The sequence below is a fragment of the Nelusetta ayraudi genome, unplaced genomic scaffold, assembly GCF_046127955.1.
Source record: "Nelusetta ayraudi isolate G7.1 ecotype Tasmania unplaced genomic scaffold, CSIRO-AGI_Nayr_v1 ptg000350l, whole genome shotgun sequence".
Lineage (NCBI taxonomy): Eukaryota > Metazoa > Chordata > Actinopteri > Tetraodontiformes > Monacanthidae > Nelusetta > Nelusetta ayraudi.
In genome coordinates this window covers 12,501-28,910 of record NW_027466391.1, presented here as the reverse complement: position 1 = coordinate 28,910, position 16,410 = coordinate 12,501, and the positions used below count along the sequence as shown (strand labels likewise).

At 53.1% G+C, this 16,410-nt stretch overlaps 1 long non-coding RNA gene, 2 other non-coding genes and 1 pseudogene across 3 annotated transcripts; 1 reads left to right on the top strand and 3 right to left on the bottom strand.

The window, feature by feature from the left end:
• Positions 1-2,657: 2,657 nt before the first annotated feature.
• LOC142882596 (uncharacterized) lies at positions 2,658-4,293 on the bottom strand. The gene is made up of 3 exons (XR_012925818.1): positions 4,143-4,293; positions 3,257-3,300; positions 2,658-2,767 (listed from the first exon to the last, which is right to left on the bottom strand). It is a non-coding gene; the product is annotated as an uncharacterized LOC142882596 (long non-coding RNA).
• Positions 2,860-2,953, bottom strand: LOC142882600 (small nucleolar RNA SNORD88). The gene has a single exon (XR_012925820.1). It is a non-coding gene; the product is annotated as a small nucleolar RNA SNORD88 (small nucleolar RNA).
• Positions 3,371-3,462, bottom strand: LOC142882599 (small nucleolar RNA SNORD88). Its single transcript, XR_012925819.1, has one exon. It is a non-coding gene; the product is annotated as a small nucleolar RNA SNORD88 (small nucleolar RNA).
• Positions 4,294-6,703: 2,410 nt separating the features above from the next.
• On the top strand, positions 6,704-16,106 carry LOC142882597 (protein kinase C and casein kinase substrate in neurons protein 3-like; annotated as a pseudogene).
• The last annotated feature ends 304 nt before the right edge of the window (positions 16,107-16,410 follow it).

Below are 16,410 nucleotides of genomic sequence, written 5' to 3'. Positions count from 1 at the left end.
GCCTGTCCACCCCCCCCCCCACCCCACCCCCTCCACCACCACCACCACCAGGGGCCAGGAAGGCCCCTCCCACTAGAGAGAGAGAGTGAGAGAGAGAGAGAGAGAGAGAGAGAGAGGATCCGAGAGGAACTCGATCCCGTTTTAATACTGCGATTGTTCGTACACTTTTTAATCTTTAAATGGGAGGAGAACAAAATAGACAAAATAGTGACATTGATATGAAGAGATTTATTGTTGCTGTTTCTCATTACCACCATCGTCCTTACTGTTATTGACGAGTGCAGGGCAGGGAACCGCAGGGCTGTCGAGAGATGCATCACTGTGTGTGTGAGGGAGTTTTGAACTGGATTGATTGATTGATTGATTGATTGGTTGGTTGAGTGGATGGATGTGGACGAGCATCTCGACCGAAGCACATTCCTCCGTCACCTCCGTCACCTCCGCCTCCCTCCTCACCGTCAGACATCTGCAGCAGCTTTAAACTCCCACTCCACCATCAGGTTCTCCTCTTCACGTGTTTCCATGTTGCTGTGCATTGAAGCGCTGAGTTAAAAAAAAAAAAAGAAAAAAATCTATATTTTTTTGTACCAAGTGCCAAAAAATATTCTAAGCCCTAAAAAAAATAATGAAATAAAAAAAGATAAAGATAAAGCAATTGAAAAAAAAAAATCTATACTTTGCTATTGACCCAAATAAGATCTGCGTTATCTATCGGTGTTTAAATTAGGATGAATTCAAACGCATTTACAAGATTATCTAGATTTAGATTTGACTTTTGATCCTATTTTCTTTTCATAAGAGCATTAAACTGTGCAAACTGCAGTCAAGTTGAGTCTTGGTCAGTCACTGCGACGGTGTTCAGCCTCTGCAGTGTCTCCACTTCTTCCTCAGCCGCTTGTTGCTTTTTTCCACTGACTGAAGATCTAAAAAAAAAACCCAACCAAATCTGTTTTTTCCCCACAACAGATTCTCCATCCATCCATCCTTCCGTCCATCCCTCCGTCCCTCCATCCATCCCTCCATCCGTCCCTCCATCCATCCTTCCATCCATCCGTCCCTCCATCCCTCCATCCTTCCATCCATCCGTCCATCCCTCCGTCCCTCCATCCATCCGTCCGTCCATCGCACCTCCTGTCATCCCTGCTGAGATCTTATCCAAGGGCTCCCCCATGACCTCCTCACCCCCCCCCCCCACCCCCACCTCACCCCCTCCACCTCCACCGTGAGTCCAGCGCCGTCGCTCGGCCACTTCCTGTCGGCTGGACAGCCAGATTATATTTGTACTTGAGGGTTTGAAATAGCAATAAGGACGATGAAGATAATGGTCATGTGATTATGGTTTAAGATGAAGAAGAAAAACCTTAAAGTTCTAAAGAATCTCTGTCTTCCAACGATGGTGTTTGACTCCGGAAGGTTCCGCCTGAACTTTACTTCCTCGCTCCTCTTGCTCTCCATGCGCTCTGAGCCCCCCCGCCCCCCGCCCCCCCCCCTTTATTTTTCTTCCTACGTCTTTTTTTGTTTGTTTTTTTCCGCCGTCATGCTCAGTTTGTTACCAGCATCTTATGCAACCGACCAATCACCTTCGTTTGCCGCCTGCGGAGCGTCGCTCCTCTCCGAAGGGAACGCCGAGTTCCCGCCAATCAGTGAGTTTGAGTTTGACGTTTTCCATGAAGTCGGCTTTGTGTCCAACCCCCCTCCTCCACCACCATCACCTCCCTGGCGCCACCTACTGGAGGGAAGGAACAATGGGAAAGAAGGGGGGGTGGGGGGGGCGTCCGACTTCATAAGAAGCAACTTTATTCCTTTAAGAGATGTTTAAAAGTCAAAAAAATTATTATGAAGCGCTGAAAGGTAACTTACAGAATATATATATATATATACATATATATATATATGTGTGTGTGTGTGTATGTGACGCGCATATACACACATGTTCATATAAACGTATGGATTTCAAATGTTTTAAGAGATCATAAATTGTTAGAATTATAATAAAGATTATAGAAACAAACGCCCTCAGAGTCGTGCATTCGTTCGCTCGACGGCTTCGTCTTCTCTGCTTTCCACCAAGCAACAGGAAGTGAGCAGGAAGTGAGCAGGAAGGCTTCACATCTTCCAGCTGCTGGACTCTCACAAGAAGAATCAAACAGACCGACTCACTGAGCCGTTCATCCTGAGGGACTCGGAGTTCCTCTCTCTTTGCATCGACTTTTAACACCCAGAGCTGTGAAGCAGCGACCTCCTGGTTGGATGAAGTGTTCTCACTGCAGTGCATGATGGGATTCTACCAGCAGGTTTGGAGCGCCCCCTGGTGACGTCTCAGGAGTCAAGCACCTTTGAGGCCAGACTAGACTATGTAAAAATATTAATATCATTAATTCAGTTGAATTAAGATTATTCCGTTCCAACGACTGTGTGCAGCGGCACCTCCAGTGGCTGCTTTCACAATTACAGCCTCAATTCAGTCTTTTAATGCTTTGCCACAAACGTGTATCGAGTATTGCGTACAGATCAGACGTCAGTCATTGTCAAATGTGGCTGAATAACTACGAGTGGTAAACTGAACCGAGTGTCCATCGTTGCTCTTCACTCATGTGGGTGCAGATCAGAACTCGGTCCAGTGACGCCGGGCTGCGATTGAGGACAAACACCACAGGCGCTTCAAAGGTTTATTGGCTCAACATTTAATACAGTTTGTCAGTCAGGCGCTCACTCCATCCAGCGCCGTTACTCCCGTCAGAGCGCCACCTGCCTGCCGCTGAAGATGCTGCGCAGAAAGGAGAGAGACGGAGAGCCAAACAGTGAGACGGCTGAACTTCAATTTTAGAAAAATCATCACGGTGTCAGTCGTCGGTCTGTTCTCTCCTCAGGAGCGCCGGCTTGTCAGGGCCGGAGCAGCACGTTTGTCTGCACCAAGAGACTCAGAGCCCAGTGCAAGTCATCACAGGAGAGGGACACACACACACACACACACACACACACACACACACACACACACACACACACACACACACACACACACACACACACACACACACACACACACACACACACACGCACACACGCACGCACGCACGTCGTGGCATCTTCACATCTCCAGCGGTCAGAGGTCACTGCCCCCTCCCTCCCTGGTGGTCAAAGCTCGGTACCGCATGCACCAACATTCTCAACACGCAGCTTTTTCACTCGAACACATTTCCCCCAGACTGCGAGTCTTTGGTCTGCTGTGTCAGAGGGCGCAGGTGAAGGTACACACCTGTCAGGACCGGCCCGGCCCGGCCTCCAACTGCTCCAGAAGACCTGGGGAGGAGGAGAAAAAGAGGTAGAGGGAGTCAGTCAACCATCGTCACCATCATCATCACGTGTCCATCCTCTCCTCAGGAGCTCCGGCTTGTCAGGGCCGGAGAAGCACGTTGCTCTTCATGGAGACTCCGAGCCCAGTGCAAGTCATCATGGGAGAGAGCGAGGACCCGCAGACAGAAGCTGCGGTTCCAGAACGGTTTGTTTCAAAATAAAAGCAATATTTCTAGGCTGACAAAAGTACCAGTTAGCAGTTTTACTGCCATATTTAGGTTTTGTGCAACTCTAGGGGTCACGGAAATGCAGCTAGTCAGGCCACGGTCCTGCTGTCCACGGTTCGATTTTAAATAAAGCTTTTTTTCTTCTTCTTTTTTTTTTAATCCCCGCGATGGCTGCGATCACTCGCTCAGTGCGGGACTTGGGGAAAACTGACGGAAACCACACATTAACCCGCTGCTGTGATCAGCGGCCACATGGCTTTCCTTCTGCTGTTAGCTAGCATGCTAGGCTAGCGGCGTGGACTGACTGACTGACTGACTGACTGACCACGTGGGAGGAACAGCTCCACGAGGCGGGCGTTAGCTCGGACCAACTCGATCTGTGCAAGAGGCACCAAGCACCACTTTGTGTTAACAATTCAACAACCAGTAAATATGCATTAAAAAAAAAAAAAAAAAAAAAAAAAAAACCCGAAAGGAAAACTGCACTCTCGGTGTTGGTGACCGTGAGGCTCGCGCTAAGCGACCCTTCTGAAACTGTCAGGACTCGCGTCAGTTTTCCTCCGCCTGCAACCATTCTGAAGGTTAAACATCGCTATGCAGACGCCAACAAGCTTTACTTACCCGCTGTTCTCCACTGACGGAACCCGGCGTCCGACTCCCGGCGGTCGGTCTGACGATGATGGTGACGACGGCGTCGCGTCTTCCGGTTTTTATATCCGAGCAACATAAACCGCTGCCACCTATTGAGCGGAGTTGGAAGTGCAGCAGGAAGTTTCTCCATTACTGAACCGCAATGGCGGGGTTTAAGGTTGCACATTTCATTCCAGCCACTAGAGGGCGGCAGAAACACGCCTCTCTCGTATCTGGATGTGACAGGCGCCCTTGTAACTTGTACAACGTGTACAAGCGTTATTATTTATTTATTTATTGACTTATTATTTTTTTAGTTTGACATTTGAACCGGTTCTCCACACTAAAAAAAAAAAAAAAAAAAAAAAGGCACAACCTTTTGAAAGCTGCAGTAGCAGGGTTCGACCAGCAGGTGTCAACACCGTGAATTTAAAAACCCGGTTAAACGGGCGATTATTAGTGTGGTTTGGCGCTCTTCGAGGACGCTTGTTGTGTCACGTGCAGGTGTGAGCGTGAAGGTGCGCACTGTGATGAGTCAAACCATTCATTTATTATTCAGAGGTCGAGTCAGGTTGAGACTTACGGTGCAAATCGGGAACAATGCCGACTTGTGTTATTTTTAGCTCTTAAATGAACCCATTGAGAGGATCTCTCTGAAATGTGTTGCTTTTAGGAGCCTTAGCTTTCATATCTGTCTGTCTGTCTGCCTGCCTGCCTGCCTGCCTGCCTGCCTGCCTGCCTGTCTGTCTGTCTATCCTCTGTCTGTCTGTCTGTCTGTCTGTCTGTCTGCCTGCCTGCCTGTCTGTCTGTCTATCCTCTGCCTGCCTGTCTGTCTGTCTGTCTGTCTGTCTGCCTGTCTGCCTGTCTATCCTCTGCCTGCCTGTCTGTCTGTCTGTCTGCCTGTCTGCCTGCCTGCCTGTCTGTCTGTCTGTCTGTCTGCCTGTCTGCCTGTCTGTCTGTCTGTCTGTCTGTCTGCCTGCCTGCCTGTCTGTCTGTCTATCCTCTGCCTGCCTGTCTGTCTGTCTGTCTGTCTGTCTGCCTGTCTGCCTGTCTATCCTCTGCCTGCCTGTCTGTCTGTCTGTCTGCCTGTCTGCCTGCCTGCCTGTCTGTCTGTCTGTCTGTCTGCCTGTCTGCCTGTCTGTCTGTCTGTCTGTCTATCCTCTGCCTGTCTGTCTGTCTGTCTATCCTCTGCCTGCCTGTCTGTCTGTCTGTCTGCCTGTCTGTCTGCCTGTCCCTACTCCAGGCTAATGGATGACCTTGCTGGTTTGGTGGAGGTGTGGGCTATACATAATGTTCTGTGTTCTGTTAACAATAACGGCTTTTCAGTGCTTGAAGTGTAGGTTCTCTTTTTTAGTACCCAAATGTGCTTTTATCACACTTTGTAAATGATTTTCATCTCAGAATAATCTCTTTTTTAATCAACATGTAAACATTGTGTGCCAGGATGTGTAAAATAAAGTGTATTTAAAAGTCAAAGTCTATCTATCTATCTATCTATCTATCTATCTATATATATATATATATATATATATATATATATATATATATGTATATATATATGTCTATATTTATGTATATTTATGTGTGTGTTGCAGAGTGCGACCTACTGGATGATGATGTCAACATGGATCACATGACTAACCAGATGAAGACGCTGACCAGGGTCCACCTGTCGACACCTCCCGTCCCGTCTTCCACCTGTTATTACCTCAACCACTCATCACAATAATCTGCCCGTGCAGGTTGTGATGACACACGACGGAGACTTGACAGAGGTGTTTTTCCCAGGAGGAGGAGGAGGAGGCGGTGGAGGAGGCGGAGGAGGAGGAGGAGGCGGTGGCGGCGGCGGCAGGCCGTTAAAAACATGGCAACAAGCGTCCAACAACAGGCGTGTGCTCAGGCGACATGTTCCAGCACGGAGGGGCAGCCGCTCTTCTGCAGGGCTTTCAAAGAATGCCTGGCTTGCCTGAGTCACACACACACACACACACACACACACACACACACACACACACAGAGCGGATGTGTCCTCCAGCTGTGGAGGCCGGCCCACCACAGTTCCAGGCGGGAGCGAGGTGGGCGGGACTTATTTACTGCTGCTGCTTAGTCAGACCTTAAAGAAAAGGAGTTAATAGAGTAGTTAAAAACACACAGACACACACACACAGACACACAGACACACACACACATACACACACAAACAAGATCAGTTGATTTGAATCAGGTCAAATTTGTCCAGACGAGAAAGAGTCCAGCGTGGAGAGAAGAGGAGAAGAAGAAGAAGAAGAAGAAGAAGAAGAAGGTCCCAGCAGCTGTTCCAGAGAGTGGGAGGGTGGGAGGTAAAGACAGACTGGGAGGGAGCGAGAGAGAGAGAGAGAGAGAGAGAGAGAGCGAGAGAGAGAAAGGGGGGGAAAAAGGAGCAAACTCAACTGACACGAGCAGTGGGCTGAGCGAGCGAGAGGGAGAGGGAGACAGAGAGAGAGAGAGAGAGAGAGGGAGGGGAGGGAACGTACGAGAGACGCAGCAGCAGGACTGAAAAGTCAAAGAGGAGGAGAAGAAGAAGTGAAGAAGGAAAGAAGGAGGAAAGTTTGGAGCTGCAGGACCACAGAGAAGAAGAAAAGCAGCGAGGCGCCCTGAGAGGTGAGTGTGTGTGTGTGTGTGTGTGTGTGTGTGTGTGTGTGAGAGAGAGAGAGAGAGTGTCAGATGAAACGGGGACAGGGGGAGGAGTGAGGGTGCTGGGGTGAGAGAGTTTGCCCCCCCCTCTGATGACGAGTCGGCCTGCTGGAGCCCCAAAGATCCACTGGTCCTGTGTGTGTGTGTGTGTGTGTGTGTGTGTGCGTGTGAATGTGGGGGTGTGTGGGGGTGTGTGGTGGGGGGAAGGGTCCAGAAGACAAACATCCACAAGTTTTGAAAAAAAAGTTCTGAAAAAGTTCTGCTGCTGCTGCTGCTGCTCGGCCTTGGCTCAGTGTGTAATCTGGCCGTGACAGAGTGGGGGGGTTGGGGGGTGGGGGGAGGGGCGGGGGTCCTCCTGTTGCCGGGCAGATTTGATTGAATCAAACAACAACAGTTTGTTTCAGCGGAACGTCATCAGCTGTTGATGTCGGTGGGAACGGCAGCAGGAAGAAAAAGAGAGTCTGAAGTACAGACAGGAAGCAGAGGTCAAGGGTCAGCAGCAGGGAGGTGATTGGTTCGTCTTTTACCCCCCCCCCCCCCCACTCCCTGAGGGGATGTCAGGGATGTAGGGAGGGGAGGGGCGGTGTGCCCGATGAGCAGCATGTGACGTCCCGTGAGTGTGTGTGTGTGTGTGTGTGTGTGTGTGTGTGTGTGTGTGTGTGTGTGTGTGTGTGTGTGTGTGTGTGTGGACGAGAGCCACGAGGGGAGAGAGAGAGAAATACGATTTCCTGTGGGGAGGAGAAAAGGTTTTGGTTGTTGGTCTCGATGTTTGTTGTGTCTGATTCTGCTGTGGAAAACACTGTGGGCGGAGTTTGGCTTCCTCGCTCAGCCTCGCCTGGTCTAGCCACACCCAGTTTAACCTGGCTGCACCTAGCCTAGCCGCGACTGGTCTAGCCACAGCTTAGCTTTGTTTAGCCTAGTTTAGCCTTGCTTGGTCCAGCCGCACCCAGTTTAGCCAAGCCTTTTCTAGCCACATCTAGCCTAGCTTAGCCTAGCCTGGTTCGCTCCTCTGGGTTCCGCTTGTTCTCCAACACCTGACTGGGACACCAAGACCCCTCGTGGTTCTCCATGTAAACAGCATGGTCACGCGACAGCAGAGTGCAGAGTGGGAGCCTGGGAACTGAAGACAGGACGCCGTGACCTTTGACCTGACAGTTTATCAATGCAGCTGGGGGCGTCGACCGCTCAGACTTACAGTACGCAGCCACAGCTGCCACGGCTAATCACACTGTCACATGACACCGGCCGAGGGTAGCGTCAAACGCCCCTGAAATAGAAAGGTGTGTCAGTGGGACAGACTCCGCCCCTCTGGGGACAAGCTCCGCCTTCCTGGGGACAAGCTCCGCCCCCCAGGGACGCACGAGGACACGACAGCAGGTCGTCGTGCTACAGTTACACTCGACAGCCGTGGGGTCGATTTCAGCCGGGGGGGGGGGGCGGGGGGGAGGAGCTACTCGCCAGCTCGGAATGTGTTGAAGCATCTGGGCTGCTGATTGGCTGATGACCGGTGCCTCTCTGAGAACTTGTGTGTCTCTGATGAGTTTAGCACGTTTGTTTACGTCCGGGGATGTTCAGAGGAATGCTTTGGTCTCCCACACACATACACACACACACACACACACACACACACAGCCATGGGGACGTTAGTGTAGCATGCTAAAAGCTAACCACCTCTCCTCTCTAGCGCCCCCCACAGTCTCACCACTGTCTCTGGTCTTCTTCCTCCCTGCAGAGCCAATCAGAATGTCGAGTCTTTCCTCAGAGAATGGCCCTGAGGACGCCAACCAGCGCAGCTTCTGGATGGTGAGTGTGTGTGTGTGTGTGTGTGTGTGTGTGTGTGTGTGTGTGTGTGTGTGAGAGTGTGTCCTCTGACAGACAGAAAGGCCCCCTGGTGGCTGCAGTTTGGCCTGAATCAGCTGCTGTGAAACTGCTAGCTTGTAGCTTGTAGACTAGCATCCTGCTGTCAGAGAGTGCCCCCAACAGGCCAGTGTCTCCCCCCCCCCCCTCTCCCCCAGTGGTCAGTTGTGTCATTGCAACCAGAAAAATCAATTATCCCAAAAAAGCAGAGATAAAAAGGATGCAGCGGCACTTCCTGGAGAGAGAGAGAGAGAGAGAGAGCCTGATCCGGCCACACCTAGCCTAGCGTAGCCTAGCCTGGTGTGCTCCTATGGGTTCGACTTGCTGACGACAGGACGCTCCGCCACTTCCTGGAAAGCTGTTCCTTTAGCCGTCAGCTGTGCTAACAATGCTATAGAGCTACGAGACTTCCGACCTTCGGGCCAGAAAGCAGACCTCGATCTGCCGGTGCCCCCTGCTGGCCAGCCCCCTTTCATCTCCCCCCTCCTCCCTCTCCCCCCTCCCCACTCCCCCCTCTCCCCCTCCTCTCCCCTGTAATTTGGGTGGCGCCCCACTGTGCTGGTTCTGTTTCCACTTCATGTCATCCAGCCACCGCCGCTGCCTCCGGGGGGGCGTCAGAGCGTCATCACTCTTTTTAGGCTCCGCCTCCAGTTTCATCACCGCTTAATAAACGTGTTGTTCTCCGACCCCTTGCTGACCTTCCACGTGTGAGGGAGGTGGCTGGAAAAAAAAGGGGCGGAGCCAACACCTCGCCGGATAGGAGGTTTGGTCACTGACCCCCCCCCCCCCGGATGAGGTGCCTGAGCCCTTTGTGATGTCACGTAGGGCCGTTTTCCAAGCAGGAGAGCCTTTTCAATAGATCTTATCTTTGACTGGGACTCCGCCCCTCCTTCACCGATGACCTATCAAACACTTGTACCACTGTCTGTCTGTCCGTTGGTCTGTCTGCCAGTCCTCCAGATGTTTGACTGTCCTCCTTTCTGCCTGAAGACAAACATCTGCTGGAGCTTCAGTCGCTCCAAACATCCCCCCCCCCCCCCCCCCTCTCTCTCTCTCTCTCTCTCTCTCCTGCTGACCCACATTCAGCCGAGGGGGGCGGTGGCTTCGGTGGCAGCGGCGCCTCCTACTGGCCCAGAATCAGCTGGACTCCAGCAGCTCCAGCGCCGCCACTGACACACTTTCCAGGCTGCAGTGGGCGGAGCCAAGCGACCAGCACATCAGGAGGAGAATCAGGCCTCAGAGGCCCTCTGGTGGCAGTGCAGCTCTCTGATTGGCTGCTGGCCCTCTCTGCAGTGCAGCTCTCTGATTGGCTGCTGGCCCTCTCTGCAGTGCAGCTCTCTGATTGGCCGATGGACCTCTCTGCAGTGCAGCTCTCTGATTGGCCGCTGGCCCTCTCTGCAGTGCAGCTCTCTGATTGGCTGCTGGCCCTCTCTGCAGTGCAGCTCTCTGATTGGCCGCTGGCCCTCTCTGCAGTGCAGCTCTCTGATTGGCCGCTGGCCCTCTCTGCAGTGCAGCTCTCTGATTGGCCGCTCGCTGGCCCTCTCTGCAGTGCAGCTCTCTGATTGGCCGCTGGCCCTCTCTGCAGTGCAGCTCTCTGATTGGCCGCTCGCTGGCCCTCTCTGCAGTGCAGCTCTCTGATTGGCCGCTGGCCCTCTCTGCAGTTGGCCTCCTGACTGGATTCCTCAGCTGTTTCTGTTTAAGTCGCTGAGAGTTGCTATGAACCACAACACTGGAAGAAGTCGGGGAAAGTCAGGGGGATGAAGGGGCGTGGGGGAGGGCGGGGGGGGCCTGAATCTAATTAAACTCCATTGCTCCAACTGCACACGTAAATCACCCTAAACTGTCCCAGTTTAAGTCGAAACAACAGCAAAAAATGAAATAAAAACCAATTTAAAGCCCCAAACTGATTCCACACAACTCTGTTTGGATAAAAGTCACACTGGCTGTTCCCGGACCAATGGGCTCCCTGCGGAGCAGAAAGAGGCGGGGCTTAAAGCCAGCGTTGAGCGAACAGTAATGACGGACGCTGCAGTGTGATTGGTCCGTCTGATGGCTAGCTGGACGGGGGAGGAGCAAAGCAGCGCGCTGCACTTAGACTCCGCCCACCAATAGTCAGCTGAGGGCCAATCTGACTGGGCCGTGACAGACAGACAGCGGCTCATCTTCATCATCATCATCATCATCATTGCTCCACAGACGGAAACTCTGAGTCCGCTTGCTGCTCTGTGATTGGTCCACGCTCCGCTCTTCTTCTCTCTTCTTGCATTTTTCAGTTTTCCTGTGTTTCCACAGAGCGTTGAGTCTGAGAGCAGGCCGCCAGGAAACACAGCAGACGCCTCCAAGCACAGCAAACACTCACTCACTGCCGCCACTCCCCCTCCGCCACTGTCTGACTGGGATGGCTGCTCCACACTGCCCCCCGCTGGCAGCCGCTGGAACCGCAGGAAACCCAAGGAGCCATTCAGCTCTCCAACCTCGGGAGGAACAAATCACAGCCACAGACAGTCCCAGAGGGGGCGGAGCCAACACCTGGCTCTAGCCTCGGTGCCCTTTGTGACATCACAGGGTGCATCGAAATTTTCCAGAACAATTTCTGTGCCGCAAAAAGTCGCTTGGTGCAGATACACAAAGCCAGGGGTGCAAATCAGCAGTGTGTGTGTGTGTGTGTGAGTGTGTGTGTGTGTGTGTGTGTGTGTGTGTGTGTGTTGTGAGGACCTCCTGGTCCAGGAGACACAAAACATTTCAAGCCTCTCTCACTCTGCTGGATCTCCACTTTTCTTTCTTCTCCTCTCCTCTCCTCTCCGTGACCTCCGTGACCTCCGTGACCTCCGTGACCTCCGTGACCCCCCCGGCCCTGCAGCCCGGGAACTACCAGCGGACGGTGCGGCGGACCGAGGACTCCTTCCAGGCCTGCAGCGACATCGTGGCCTGCTTCCAGGAGCGAGCTCGCCTGGAGCGCCAGTACGCCCAGCAGCTCAGCGAGTGGAGCGCCAAGTGGAGGCCGGTGGTGGATGCCAGTAAGTCCCGCCCCCCTCCAGTCTCTCACTGCTACCTCCAGGGCGCCATGAAGGGTCGTGGTGTTGATTGTCTGCTACAATATATAGCTCCAGTGCTCCAGAGCCAGTTCTCCACCCTGGCCCTTCACTCCAGTGCTCCAGAGCCAGTTCTCCACCCTGGCCCTTCACTCCAGTGCTCCAGAGCCAGTTCTCCACCCTGGCCCTTCACTCCAGCGCTGTTCTTCATGTCCTCACTGCCTTCACCGTTTCCTTCTCATCTCCCTGAAGTTTGAAATGCTTTTATTCTTTGATGTTTTTGCTTTTCATTTCCGCTCTGTCAGTCATTTGTACTCCTTCCTGTTGCACTCTGTCCAGCACTTTGAGCTGCATTTCATGGCATGAAGGTGCTACAGTTGTATTATATGAATATAAATATATATCCCTGGAGTTCTTAGGCTACATGTATGGTCTTTTATATGTGTCATCCAAACCTCCAGTGGTGGACTTTCCAAGCCTCCACTTCCTCGCAGTGTTGACAACTCAGCATGATGACAGAGTTGGTTAATCATCAGTCTAAATGTTGTACCTTCAATGGCCACCAGGGGATTCCTTTTCCCTCGGTGACCAGTGGTGGCGCATGTAGATGAGCCAAAAGAAGAAGAGGCGTTGCAGGGACCAATCGGAAGAGTTGGGGGCGTGGTTTTCCCCGTCTCCTCCCTGGTCCTCACCCCGGTCCTCACCCTGGTCCTCACCCTGGTCCTCACCCTGGTCCTCCACCTCCGCAGGTCCTCTGTACGGCTCCCTGCTGAAGGCCTGGCAGTGCTTCCTGTCCTCGGCCGACCGCCTCTCCTCGCTGCACGCCACCATCTGCCGCTCGCTGGTGTCGGAGGACGGCGACCGCGTCCGCAGCTGGCAGAAGGACTCCTTCCACAAGAAGATGTTTGGAGGATTCAAGGAGTCGCAGGACGTGGAGACGGGCTTCGTCCGGGCCCAGAAGCCCTGGGCAAAGAAACTCAAGAAGGTCAGCGGGCTCTGCGTCACCTTCAGCCCTGAGCAAAAAGAAAGATAGAAAAGACATAATGATAATTTGGTAGCGTAAATAGCTGGTATGCTAACGGAAACACTGGCATTGCGGAAATTGAAACTGAAATATCGCTGGAAAGTCTCTACGTTCTCACGAGGACGCGTCAGAGACTTTTTCATCACTAAAAGTGCATTTACATGATGTATGTCACATATACAGTCATGTGACTGCTGACTTCAGTTGTATCAAAGCACAATTGTACTTTTGTTTCATTTGAACTTCTGAAATATCAGTGAGGTGCAGTTGAACTTTATCGTAATGTCATTGAATGTGGAGAGAATCACAGCAGAGGCACTAAAAGTGTTTTTGTGTGTGTGTGCGCGCGCTCTGATTGGTCCTCAGCTGGACAAGGTGAGGCGGGCCTACCACCAGGTGAGCCGGAAGGAGCAGGCGGCGCTGGAGCGGGAGGCTCACGCTCAGGGGAACCCGGACGTCTCCATCGACAAGCAGAAGAAGATCCAGGAGGAGCGGGAGGTGGCGCAGCTGGAGGCCGAGAAGGTGGGTGGCCACCACCGCCGCCTTCCACCACCAGGGGGCGACGGGGGGGGGGGGGGGGGGGGGGGAGTTAATCCAGCGACGACGTGTGAGAGCAAAGTCAGATGAAATCAGTTGGCCCCCGTTTGTGTTGATCCTCACCACCTCCCAGCTAGCGGTTAGCTGATTGGAGCTAAACTAATCCGGCTCAGCTCACGGGAGATTATTGGACTGGATTAATTAGATTAATCACAGTGCCGGAATGAGATTAAATGGAGCAGGAAATCCTGCACACAGCAAGACGGGTGGAAGGATGGTGGGCAGAGTCCAGTGGTGATCAGACCGACCAATCACACTGCAGCATTCACACCGATGCTGCTCACAAGATCAACGTCAGATCAAATCAGCTTGGCCGTGTTTTATTATTACATATTTACACCACCTCCCAGCTAGCGGTTAGCTAATTACAGCTAAACAAATCCAGCTCAGCCTACAGGGAGTGTTTACACACTCAGGTTCCGACCGCCAGATTAATCGGACTCCATTAATCGGATACCCGGAGCGCTGGAACCAGACTGGATCAGGCCGGAACCGCGAGGCAGCAGAAGGCAGCGCGCTCACTTCCTGTTCAGACGGGTATGGTTGCTGCGTGCTGGATGGATGGTGGGCGGAGTCCAGTTGTGATCAGAGTGACCAATCACATCGCAGCACAAACTGAGTGTCACTCTGAGTGTCGCTCATGGTGTCACTCCGGGTGTCACTCTGGGTGTCACTCTGGGTGTCGCTCTGGGTGTCACTCTGGGTGTCACTCCGGGTGTCACTCTGGGTGTCACTCCGGGTGTCACTCTGGGCGTTACTCCGGGTGTCACTCCGCTTGTCACTCTTGGTGTCACTCTGGGTGTCACTCCGGGTGTCACTCCAGGTGTCGCTCTGAGTGTCAGTCTGGGTGTCACTCCACTTGTCACTCTTGGTGTCACTCTTGGTGTCACTCCGGGTGTCACTCTTGGTGTCACTCTGGGTGTCACTCTGGGTGTCGCTCTGAGTGTCACTCTGGGTGTCACTCCGGGTGTCACTCTGGGTGTCACTCTGAGTGTCACTCTTGGTGTCACTCTGGGTGTCACTCCGGGTGTCACTCTTGGTGTCACTCTGGGTGTCGCTCTGAGTGTTGCTCTGGGTGTCACTCCGCTTGTCTCTCCAGGTGTCACTCTGGGTGTCACTCTGGGTGTCACTCTGGGTGTCACTCCGCTTGTCGCTCTGGGTGTCACTCTGGGTGTCACTCTGGGTGTCACCAGCAGAGTGAAACAAGGCAGCGGCTGGATTCTTTTCCGTTAGTATCGTGTTCTGCCAGTGTTGGCTGAGTCTTGACCGGTCCCGGTCTCGAGTCGGTCCAGTCCGAGTCCGAGACCCTCGAACAGGGGTCTTCAGGCCAGGACCAACCTCCAGGGACTGTGTCTCTTGTGTGTGAGTGACTGTGTGCGTCCCCCCGGTGGCGGCTGCGTGCAGGTGCGTGCTCGCTACCAGAAGGTTCTGGACGAGGTGAACCGCTACGCTCCGCGCTACATGGAGGAGATGGAGTCCGTGTTCGACCATCACAGGACGAGGAGCGCCGCCGCATCGCCTTCCTCAAGCAGGCCTTCCTGTCCATCCACACGCACCTGGACGTCACCAGCAACCAGAGGTGAGCCGCCGCCGCCGCTCGGTGCCAGCAAGGGGGGGGGGGGGGGCAGGAACAGAAGTTTGACGCAGACTCCTCCTTGTTTTTGTTTTTTGTTGTTGTTTGTCTTCCTCAAACCGACAGCGTTTGCAGCGTGTACGAGGAGCTGCACCAGGCGGTGGCCTCCATCGACGAGCAGGAGGACCTCCGCTGGTGGAGGAACACGCACGGGCCGGGGATGCCCACCGACTGGCCACACTTCCAGGTGACGCCCAATCACACGGCAGCGGCGGTGGCGCGGTGGGCGGAGTTCAACTCCTCTAAAAATCTCTCATTTTATTTTTTTTTCCCTCTGAAGGAATGGATGCCACCACCGAAGAAGAACAAGAAGCAGAAGAAGGAGGTGGTGGAGAAGACGGGGACGATAGAGAAGAGGTGGGCGGAGCCGCGGAGGACAGAAGGGATTGGATTGGCTGTCTGTTTAAACTCACTTCCTGTCTTGCTTCCTCCAGCGTGATGATTGGCGGAGTGAGAGTCCGAGCTCTGTACGACTACGTCGGCCAGGAGACGGACGAGCTGTCGTTCAAAGCAGGTAAACCTCCCGGCTCCACTTCCTGTCCCGCCAGCTCCACTTCCTGTCCCGCCTCCGCAGACTTCCTGCCTCCCATCGTCCTTTGAAAGCGTTGCTGACAGTGTTAAAGCAAGCAGTCTGCCAGAAACCCAGACACTGTGTGTGTGTGTGTGTGTGTGTGTGTGTGTGTGTGTGTGTGTGTGTGTGTGTGTGTGTCCGTGCAGGCGAGGACTTCCTGAAGATCGAGGACGAGGACGACCAGGGTTGGTGCCGCGGCCTGAAGGACGACGGCTGGGAGGGGCTCTATCCCGCCAACTACGTGGAAGTAGTTTAGTCGGAGTTCGCCGTCTGCGAGGTCACATGACTCACCTTGTGACGTCCTTCTTCGAGAAAATTGTGTTTTTTTTTTTTTTTAATGCTGGATGATGGAGACGCAGCCGGAGCTGCACACAGGAAAATGTATTTTCTAACACGCAACCACTCACTTGTCTGCAAGCCGTAAGCTAAGTGTTGCTACGATGCTAAAGGCCGATTCACACCAAAAGCGTCTGCGGTGTGCAAACGACTCGGTACCGTCTGGCGGGAGCTCCATCCAGGCCCGCGCCAGGATCGCTAGGTGGCGCCACAGCCCAGGGGGGAGTTTGGCGAGTATTTAAAGAAAACTGTCGCTGTCAAAAAGAGAAATAATGGTATAGCAAACTGCTGCTATCAGGCTATCAGGCTATCAGGCTATCAGGCTAACTGCAGGTACTTAAAGCAGACCCGCTCTAGTTTCACTTTCAAAATGAAATCTCCTTCTTCATGATTTGACGGGAGAACTGAGCGGCATTGAAGCCGAGACGTCACGTTGACCTTTCAAAATAAAACACAGCAGCAGCACATATAAAAACGAAAGACAGCAACATTGTACGTTGTGACGGACGGCCGAGCGTTTTTTCCAAAGGGCCGCA